At 33.4% G+C, this 11,317-nt stretch overlaps 1 long non-coding RNA gene across 1 annotated transcript; it reads right to left on the minus strand.

Moving 5' to 3' along the window:
• Positions 1–9,297: 9,297 nt before the first annotated feature.
• Positions 9,298–10,931, minus strand: LOC146883488 (uncharacterized). The gene is made up of 3 exons (XR_014984379.1): positions 10,771–10,931; positions 10,597–10,661; positions 9,298–9,519 (listed from the first exon to the last, which is right to left on the minus strand). It is a non-coding gene; the product is annotated as an uncharacterized LOC146883488 (long non-coding RNA).
• Between the last annotated feature and the right edge of the window lie 386 nt (positions 10,932–11,317).

Raw genomic sequence — 11,317 nt, forward strand, 5'->3', positions numbered from 1 at the left:
TTGGTGTGAAAGGAAGTGGCGTTGTGCAGATAAAAATGTATGATGGCATTGTTAGAACGTTTGATGCTTGGTATGTTCCTGGCTTGCGAAAGAACCTGATCTTTGTTGGTACCTTAGACAAACAAGGGTACAATTTTTCAGGAAAAGATAGACAAATTACAGTTTCCAAAGGTGCTCTGGTTGTCATGAAAGGAAAGCTACAACATGGAATTTATGTTATGCTTGGCCATTCCTTTCAGGGAACGGTGTTTGTATCCCATTCCTTAGAGCAACATGTTGATAATACAGAATTATGGCATCGTAGATTGGGTCATATGAGTGAACGTGGTCTTGCTGTGTTAAGTAAACAAGGATTGTTGGGTGGAGCGGTGACATGGAAATTGAAATTTTGCGAATCTTGTGTTATGGGTAAAAAACACAAGCTGAAATTTTGTCACGGTAAGCACACTTCAACTGAAAAATTACAATATGTTCATTCTGATTTATGGGGTCCTTCCCCTGTCTTGTCTCATGGAAGATGCAGATATTTTGTGACCTTTATCGATGACTACTCTAGAAAGGTTTGAGTGTATTTTTTGAAGACCAAGGATGAAGTGTTTGGACGGTTCAAGGAGTGGAAGACTATGGTTGAGAAACAGACTAGGAAACAAGTCAAGACTCTAAGAACATATAATGGACTGGAGTTCTGCAATACAAAGTTTGATGATTACTGCAAAGAAGCAGGTATAGTCAGGCACCTTACAGTACGACATACACCACAACAGAATGGTGTCGCTGAACGGATGAATCAAACACTACTTCAACATGCTCGGTGCATGCGTTTAAATGCTGGTCTCTCAAAAGAATTTTGGGCTGAAGCAGTTAATACTGTTGTCTATTTGGTGAACAGGTCTCCATCTACTTCTATTGATTTAAAGACTCCTCAAGAGGTATAGTCTGGTAAACCTTTTAATTATTCCGGTTTACGTACATTTGGTTGTCCTGCTTATGCTCATGTGAATGATGGTAAATTAGAGCCTAGGACAATGAAATGTATATTTCTTGGGTATCCTACGGGTGTCAAAGGATATATATTATGGTGTACTGAAAATAATAGAAATAAAAGGTTTATTATTAGCAGAGATGTTACCTTTAATGAGTCTGCTATGTTTGGCCAAAAAGAGGAGGTTGAAAATATTGCAGGGAATAAGGGAGTTCATCAAAAGGTGGAGCTTGAGGTTGAAGATTCAAATAAAGAAAATTTGGATCCGATAGATCAATCTAGTAATGTCCAAGAAGAACCTCAAAGTATAGCAACAAGGAGAACAAAAAGGGAAATCAGAAAACCTGCAAGGTATGCAGATGTTACATGTGTTGTTGATACTAACTCTGTTTCATATGCCTTGACAGTTGGTGAAAATCTCTATTATGATGAGCCTAAATCCTATAAGAATGCAATCCAGAGTAAAGAAGCATCAGAATGGTTAATTGCCATGAATGAGGAGATGCAATCACTTAAGAAAAATCAGACCTGGGAGTTAGTACCATTACCTAAAGGTGTAAAGCCAGTAGGATGCAAATGGGTGTTCAAGAAGAAAGAAGGGATTCTTGATGTTGAACCATCTAGATTCAAGGCAAGACTTGTGGCAAAAGGTTTGTCACAAAAAGAGGGAATTGACTACCATGAAGTGTTTTCACCTGTGGTAAAACATAAGACTATTCGAGTTTTGTTGGCCATGGTGAGCACTTTGGATATGGAGTTAGAGCAACTTGATGTGAAAACTGCATTCTTGCATGGGAATTTAGAGGAGCAAATTTATATGTTGCAGCCATATGGATTCCTTGAGGTTGGAGAAGAGAACCATGTGTGTGTGCTAAAAAAATCCTTGTATGGTTTAAAATAGAGCCTGAGGCAGTGGTACAAGAGGTTTGATGCTTTTATGGTTTCCTATAATTTTGTTCGAAATGAGTTTGATAATTGTGTTTATAGTAGGAAGTTGCAAGATGGTTCCTATATATATTTGTTATTATATGTGGATGACATGTTAATTGCAGCTAAGAGCAAGACTGATATTGATGCTCTTAAAGCTATGTTAAACAGTGAGTTTGAGATGAAGGATTTGGGTGCAGCTAAGAAGATTTTAGGAATGGAGATTTGGAGAGACAGGAATGCAGGTCTACTTTATGTATCTCAGAAGAAATACATTGAAAAGTTGTTGCAGTCTTTTCAAATGGAGAATTCTAAGCCTGTTAGTACTTCTTTGGCAACACATTTTAAACTTGATGCCAGCACTCTTCCTAGTACTGATGAAGAGAAGGATTATATGAATAAGGTTCCTTACTCGAGTGTTGTTGGGAGCTTGATGTATGCAATGGTTTGTACAAGACCAGATTTGGCTCATGCTGTGAGTGTGGTTAGTAGATTTATGGGTAATCCTGGGAAAGCTCACTGGGAAGCTGTGAAGTGGATTATGCGATATTTAAAAGGTACTAGTAATATATGCTTGGTTTATGGTTCCAATGATATTGAGTGTGGTCTTATTGGTTATGCAGATTCTGATTATGGTGGAGATCTTGTGACAAGAATATCTTTGACGTGTTATATCTTCACTCTTTATGGTTGTGCTATTAGTTGGAAAGCAACACTTCAGCCTACTGTTGCTTTGTCTACCACTGAAGCAGAATACATGTCTTTGACATAAGGAGTTAAAGAAGGTATCTGGTTGCAAGGTCTTATTGATAGCTTGGGTTTGCATGTGCAAAGGCGTATACTTTATTGTGATAGTCAAAATGCATTGTGCTTGGCTAAAAATCCAGTTTATCACGAAAGATCAAAGCATATTGATGTCAGGTTGAATTTCATACGCGATGTAATTGAAAACAAATCGTTCTCGATAGAGAAGATATCCACCGTAGACAATCCCGCAGATATGTTGACTAAGCCTTTGTCTTCTGCCAAGTTTAAGCATAGCTTGGACTTGGTGAATGTTCGCATAGCTTGAGACCCTTTGGGGTGAAGAGGCAGGAGAGTTGTTCTTGGTTACTGATGACTTGGGAAAATTCAAGTCAAGGTGGAGAATTGTTAAGATGCCTTGAATGTTATGTTGTCCCTTCATCTTCCTTACTTCATATATTTATGATATAGTTATGGGTTGTAATGAGGTTTAAAGGGGCTGTTATTTTTTACTCTTTTATAAGGCTAAAATGCATTTGTATCATGTATCTCTCTATCATTATTCATAAATAAGAAACTCTTGAACTGCCCCGTGGACGTAGATCACATTGACTGAACCACGTAAATTTGTGTGTCTTCTTTTTCTCTTAATCTGTTTCTTTTCATCTTGTCATAACAGAAAGTTTAGTTATTGTAGCTTTCAGAAGTAATTCTTTTATATTACTGTTTTTAAGTATATTGTGCACATGAGGTAGTTCAATAGGGTTGTAGATTGAAAATCTACTAAAAACTGGCCTATAGTGTGGTGGAAACAAATTAGTTAAAGTATTATTATATTTTGAAAATATACAAAGTACATTTTCGATTTGTTTTTTTTTGCAAAATCGACATCTAGTGAAAATAATTAAATGAGTTTTTTAATTTGATAGATTTAATGCTAAGATGTATTCATCACTTGAGTATCTTTCTTTGCAATGTTAAATTGACATCTTTCATGCTTATCAAATAATGTCTCCTTTTTACTTTTCCTTAACCAAAAATGCGTTGCCTTAGTCGCAAATGATTGGCCTAAGTTTAATTGGATGGCCAATGTTTATTTATGAATCTTTCAAGAGATGGTTTAAAAAAATTAAAAGAGTTTACATAAAAGTAAGAAAATTTTAATAATCTACACTTCAAATAATTTTTCAATTTTTTTTCGACATGCATCCTATTAAATGATTCTACATCATGTCCTTCCTTTTAAGAAATATTTGTTTTCAAATTTAATTCATCCTTAATATTAATGATCTTTGTAAAAGGAGATAAACCACAATTGTAAAATTAGAGTTAACACCCTGTTTTTAGGAAAAAGATTTTATATGTAAGCATGTTTCTCCCCTCGTGCAAGTTAGTATCTAAAATGACTTAAGAACATGACAAAAGATGATTAAGATTTTTGATTGGATAGGAATTGTTGTCATCTACTTCAAGTGTACTTCAATATTCAAACAGACATAAAGATTGGTCAATCGTAAAAAAGTAAGAGCTGCTAGCTTTTATATCACAAAACTTAATTAATGATTTTTTATTTATTTATAACTTCAGCTTTTAATATTTAAATAATCAAGTGTCATTTTTAAGATTTATTTATATTCTTATATATTTACTAAATCTATACAGAAAGTCATAATTAAATTTTTAAGGGTGTGTTTGAACTGGGGAGTGTGTGTGAGGGAGAATGAGTAGATCGACATGAGATTGTGGTGTTGTTTGGATTAAGGGATTTGAAAGAGTTTGAACTCTTTACTGATTTTTTTCTGTTGTTCCTCTGCTGTGTTTTCAAAATACATTGATGGTCATTAATTTTAAAATATATTAAATTATTTTTAAAGTACCAAAACAATGTATTTTTAATGTTTAGCAAAGAACAACAAAAAAAGCTAAACAGAAAAATTGGACTCTAATTTGAAGAAATGGATAAAGAGTTTAAAAAAAAATTATGAGTTTGTGAATGATGTGATGGTATAATAGATTAAATATATTTTTAAAATTAATTTTATTAATATATTATAAATATTTATTATCTTAGAATAAAAAATAAATATTTTATTAAGTTTTAATTAATTATATTTATAAAGAATAAAAATTATTATACTTTATCTTTTCTATTATATTATATTATTTATAAAAAATTATATATATATATATATATATAAACATAATAAAATTTACAATAAAATTTGTTTTTTTTTTTTGTAAAAATGCATTGATTTTCGAATTTTCTCTACAAATGCACGTTTGATGAGAATCCGTCATTGGAAAAAAAACACGTAAACCAATTAAGAATGAAAATAAAAATGTGGAAATTAGAAAATAAATATGTTTTTGAAAATTAAGAAAAATTCTACATCATAAAATAAATTGTTGATAATAAAACAACCCTTTCGATCTTTTCCCAAACAATGATAAATATATTTTTTTATATCTATAAGTTTATAAAAAAAATCATATAAAGAAAAAGAAGATGTTTACTATCAAGAATGACACGAAATACATCATTATTAGATATTCTCAAATATCAACTCTCACAATAATTAAAAAAATGTTAAACATGCGCTTGGTTTTCAAGTATATTTAACAAAATTTAACGATATAATAAATTTTTAACAAAATTTTGTTAAAAGAATTAAATTCATATATTTATAAAATTGGGAGACTAGATTGGATAAAAAACTTATAGAAAAACTAATGTGAATCCCATTGCATAAGGACTAACTTAGGATCTTTAGGGTTAGAACCAGTTATGACTACGAGATTTTTTTTTTGTGTGCAAAATTGAGTATTCTTTTTAAAAATTGGGTGAAGAAGAAAGAAATAAGAGGTGAATCCAAAAGTGGAAGGAAAGAATTTTCCAAAGGAGGCAACACACAAATGATGGAAAAATCCTTTGATACAGCCAAGGGTTCTTGAATCACTCAAGAACTAGGAGAATAACTCTCACTATTAGATAAAAAATAGAATTTCTGAACAAAGCTTAACTTGATTTCATTGATAAAAAATGGTTCAGCTTATTACGAATTAGAATTACATTCCACCTTAACCATTAGAATTTTGAATTACAAAAGACACATAAATTGAGATTACATTTTACGAAAAATATTAGTGATCATACTATTTAATAGCTTATTGTAACTGAAATTATGGCAACCCAAAAGTCATTCAAAATAATTCAGCCAGGCATCCTCTTGGTCTCTCAAAAGCTAATTACTAAGTTGCAATGACCATTATTATAACTTGAATGAAAACTAAACTAGAGCTCATGAATTGATTAAACCAAAACATAATTTGGTAAGTCAATTTTACAATGAATTGGTCATATTTAAACAAACTAATAACTTTAAAAAATAAAAATAAAAAATAATTACAGCAAAGTGATGCATTAGTCCTTCTCTATTTGAATTATGATGTGATTCATATAAAAAACTAATTTAATTTTTTACTTAAATTTAAAAAAACAAAAATATATTTAACGGTACTAAAATTACAAGTTCTTCATAAATATGAAAAAAAAGAAACAATCTTTAGAAAGATAATTTATCTACAAAATTAAAAAAATAAAAATAAAAATAGTACAAAGAACCACTTTTTAAATTTAATAAAAATTCCAAATTGATTTATTTAGCATTTTACATTTTGTTTAAAATTTATTTAGAAAGATGAAAATATCTTTAAATCCATTAAAATCTGTATAATCCAGTGAATTTTTAAACAACAAAGATTATCTCATCGTATTTATTTAATATATAAATTGTAAGGCCCGTTAAGATTGCCCCTTATCTTTCTGCCCTAAACTAAAAGGGCTGTCCTTGTAAGTGGGCCTAAGAGCTGGCCCAGTAGATAAAACCACCCTTCGTTGCCCTAAGTCTGACTTTTCTCTCATTTTCAGAAAACCTAAGACTGCAGCCGTTAACCCCCTGCGCTAGGGTTTGCTTCCGCTGTCACGTTGAGCTAAGAGAACTTGTACTCCATGTAAGTATCCTTCCAACCGTACTTGTAGTTCTGCTACAGTTACGTTGAGTAACTCATTCTTCCCCTGTTTCTCTTTTCTTTCCAGCACCTTGAGTCGCCCCTTGTGTTATCGTTCTTCGCTGTTTAGGGTCGAGATCTCGTGCTTGCCATTTTCCAGGTAAGGGAAGCTAGAACCCTCCTATTTGTTTGGTGAGAGTCTGTCATTTCACGTGGTTGGTGATTGTTCACGTTTGCTTGTTGCTATGAATGTGTGATACGGTGGGATTGTTGTTTGGAATGTGCCTTCGAGTCTGTTACAGGTGAAAACAGTGGCAAACACTGATAAACTCGCCCGAGCGAGCTAGTCTCGCCTAGGCGAGACTAACAGAGGCTCGCCTAAATCTTTTTCCACGAATGGTCGCCCAGGCGACCCAGTGTAGTTTTTGAGTGAGCGACGTCTCGCTTAGGCGAGGAAAGTCTCGCCTGAGCAAGAACGCGCGCAAAGTCCCTGTACAGAAAGTCGAGCTCTCGCCTAGGCGAGGAAAGCTCGCCTGAGCGAGGGTCCTCCTCGCCTGGACGAGATCCTGCTGCCTGAGCGAGAAGCTGGGCGAGAAGGTGGTTGGCCTTGAAGTTTTCCTTGATTTAAAGTGTTGATTATGTGCTTGGTTGGTTATTACCTTTAAGAATATGAATTGAATGACTTTTATGAATGGGATGGTATGAGAGTTATGATTTATACGTTTTAACATGATGTGAGCATGATATATGTATGAGATGGTTCATGAAATTGAGATGATGAGTTTGATATGAGTTCGGCATGAGACATGAAAGAGGTTGGTATCGATATGGCATGGTAATGATATGAGGCAGAGTTCCATATTCTGGGTTCGAGAATAATGAGTTGGCATGGTTTGGTTGGGAGTACGAAAGAGGTGTATTATGAGAAATTGTATGAGACGTATATGTACATATATTGTGTGTATGCATGCCAAATCTGTTTGATTGATTAAGGATGTTTGGTCTGTGTTAATGCGTAAGTCCTTGGGATCTCTAGGTGGGCTCAGGGTCGCGCTTCAGTGGTCGGGATATAATTCCATGGCCCCTGTTAGTGGGTGTTCATGGTGGTGCCCCATCTGTATAACTAGGTAAGGATTCAAGGTAAGGATTGCATCCTAACACTCTAAGGAATCAATTAGTCTCACTTAGAACGGACTGACTCCTGTGGTGAGAGTAGCAGGAGGCCTGAAATTCATTAAGGGCTAACCTTGTGGTGAGGGAAAATTGATTCATTGAAACACTTGTAACACATAGCTCGGGGGTGAGATGAGATATCCACCACAAGTGCAAGCGTCTGCTGAATCCGACCATGGTTATATGTATCCGGATGAGTCGAGTCGTGTCGTAGTGTATTGCTTGAACAGTCATAACATGCTTGGTTGATTTGAATGTATGGTATTGTGGAATTATATCTGATTTGATTGATGAATTCTTTTGTGCTATAGCTTACCCTACTTTCTTTGTGTGTGATCTGCTGTGTGGTACTCTCTTTTGCGATGATCATCAACTTGTTGGTGTGAGCAGATGTGAGGAACACCGTAGGCAACAGGGGTGGAGATTCCGCTGCATAGTCCGCATGGACTAGTTTATATTCTCATATGATTTTATCTAGGGCTGCGACCCATGTAATTGTTCGTCCTTAGATTTATGTACTTGGGTTAACTCTTCATCTAGTTTTCTTTTGGACATCGTGGTGTGCTATGGATTGTATGGAGTTGAGTTTAAAACTCCCCGTCTGTGCTTTTATGTTATCTTTCTCATAACGCTTCCTTTAATTTCGCATACTTAATTAAATGGGTGTTACATAAACTAGACTTGTATAAAAAACAAGACTTATTTTATGTTTGAATTTTTTGGGCTCTTTGAACTAATTCAGAAAAGTTCATAAACGACGGCAAAGTTCTGTGCGGAATAGAACTCAAGAAGAAGTCTTCTACATTGATGATTTTAGTTTTGGACTTTATCTTATGTCAACCTTTTCTTTTCTTTTAGATTTGTTCGTGTTATTGCTTTAACGTAAAATTAAATAGTTAAATTTCTGATATTTAATAAAATCAATTATTATTAATATAGAAGTTATTTTAAATGGGTTAAAATATTTAGTTTTTATATTTGATTAATTTGATTAATTCAATTTTAATATTTTATTTTGTTCGATAAAATTTTAATTTTCTAAATTTTATTTAATTTTTTTTATAATAATTTAAATAATTAAGTAACACTGATATGTTATCAATTCGTAAATTTAAATTATTTATTTCTTTATTTAATAATTTACAAAAAAAATATTTACTTGAATGGTCAGTGACTTGTTACGTAATAACAGTTATTTGATAATTTTTTTATAAATTTAATTGTTATTTGATAATTTTTTAATATTGATTACCTTATCAATTTAGAATATTTTTATTTAAATTTTTCATTGAGTATTTAATTTTTATTTAAAAAGTTTACATTAAAAATTACAATTATATGAGATAATTGGTGGAGAATCTTATGTAATAGTATAATTTGTAATATATATATATATATATTGTAACATCCCATTTAATAGTTTTCACATTACTAAATAAAACATTATATTATGATCAAACATAATAGATAATAGGAAATAACTGTCATATATAAATATATATACAACTAGTATAGTCATCCAAAATAACCATATAAATCTCTCAAGGCAAATATAGGTATATAAGAAAAGGGGCTAAACTACACATCTCAAGATTCTACAGTATCTGACCCACAACTACCACGGGACATTCAAGCAAAATATCAACTCCTGCTCAAAAGAGGGGTGTCTTCATCTGGATTTGGCTCTGCTCACACCAACCGTAGGTGATCATTGCAAAGGGGAACACACAAGGAAAAACAAACATAAACAAGAAAGGTAAGCTAACTTGAATAAGAGAATTCATGCAGTTTAATATTGAGTATCAATCAGAACTTATCATATTCGCCATAAACAGTTAAGCTTCCATAACACAGTATAATATACATGACTCTAGACTCAATATCTGGATTATGTAAAAGACATTGGAGCTCTTCGTGGCTTGCACCTGTAACGGTTCCCAAACTCTGCAGAGTCTGGACACAAGGGGTTATCACCCGACCGTTCCCAGGGTAAGTCCCCTTCGCTTCTAGGACTTGATCAAGTCCAAAGACTAGGACCTCCTGCTACTCCTCACGACATAATCCATTCTGCTCTATCTGAGCGTGAATGATTATTGGAGTTTCAGGATACCAACCACTACGGATTCCTCTCGTCCTTACACACACTAACATACACATCTGAATTTCCCTTGAAATTCCATTCAACCACAACCTCTCTTAATTCATGTTCATCAAATTTCACCACACAAAATATTAACATAACATTTCAAGTATATAAGAGACTAAAGGTGCAAAGTTTCATTTAGACATATAACTTCGTTCTTTACAACAGAACCACAAACCTCCCACTGCAGTGATTCTCGCTCAAGCTAGACAATCTAGCCCAAGCGAGAGGCCATCTCGCTTAGGCGAGTCAGTCTCGCCTGAGCGAAGCTCTAACAGTGGCAAAAATAAAAACATGGGTGAACTCTCACTCAGGCTAAGCTGGTTCGGTTAGACGAGAGTGTCTCTCGCTCAAGCGACCTCAACTTGCCTAGGCGAGGCTTCGCGCAAGAACAAGGGTGGGTTTTCTGATGTTTTCGCTCAGGCGAGAGTCACTCGCCTAGGCAAAAATACCAGATTACGAACCTGTTCCCACATGCAGAAGCCCAGATTCTTCACACACAAATCGACACTCACCAATTCATGCAATTCAAACATCATTTCAACACTCAAACATGTAATTCATACTCATCAAGCATATTTCTATACGAATTGGAGTAGAAATGGTTAGTTTCCCTTACCTTTGCAATTATCACAAGTAAGAACTCTTCCAATTAGGGGCACCTCAATCTCACAACCTAGGGTACTGAATTACAAATGTTAAGTGTAAGAACATGCCCAAACTCAACCCAGAAAGATTGAAGTACTCAAAATTCGAAAATTGGAAGGCAAGGGAGAAATTGAGATTGACTTACGCGTAAGGAGGGGAGGTTCAGCTTGAGGAAGTGGTCCTGAACTAGTTTCAGGTCTGAATTTTGTAACATAAGAGAATGATTCAGACTTTTGGATGAAAATTCAGAATGTCTTCTGGTAGAGAGAGAAGGGTGCAAGGTGAGGGTGAAGTGTTATTTATGTGAAGTTGGTAGGAGAAAGAGGGTTTATGGATAAGAAAGAGAGTTAAAGAGAGGTTCTCACATATATTATTGATATCGTGTTAAATATTTAAAATTAAATTAACTCGTGATTATATTTACTATCAGAATAGATGAGGATAAAAATAGTATTGGTGATATATATATATATATATATATATATATATATATATATATATATATATATATATATATATATATATATATATATATATATATATATATATATATATTAATTAGTAAAATTATAGTCATATATGATTTTAAATTATAGGAGAAGCTATAATGAATGGTCATTAATATATGTTTGTTTGGTAAACTGTTCTCAACACGTCAAGTACATAAAAATAAATGAATAGTATTTTTGACG

The sequence above is a fragment of the Vigna unguiculata genome, chromosome 9 (genome assembly GCF_037176805.1).
Source record: "Vigna unguiculata cultivar grain cowpea cultivar isolate G323 ecotype 2 chromosome 9, ASM3717680v1, whole genome shotgun sequence".
Classification (NCBI taxonomy): domain Eukaryota; kingdom Viridiplantae; phylum Streptophyta; class Magnoliopsida; order Fabales; family Fabaceae; genus Vigna; species Vigna unguiculata.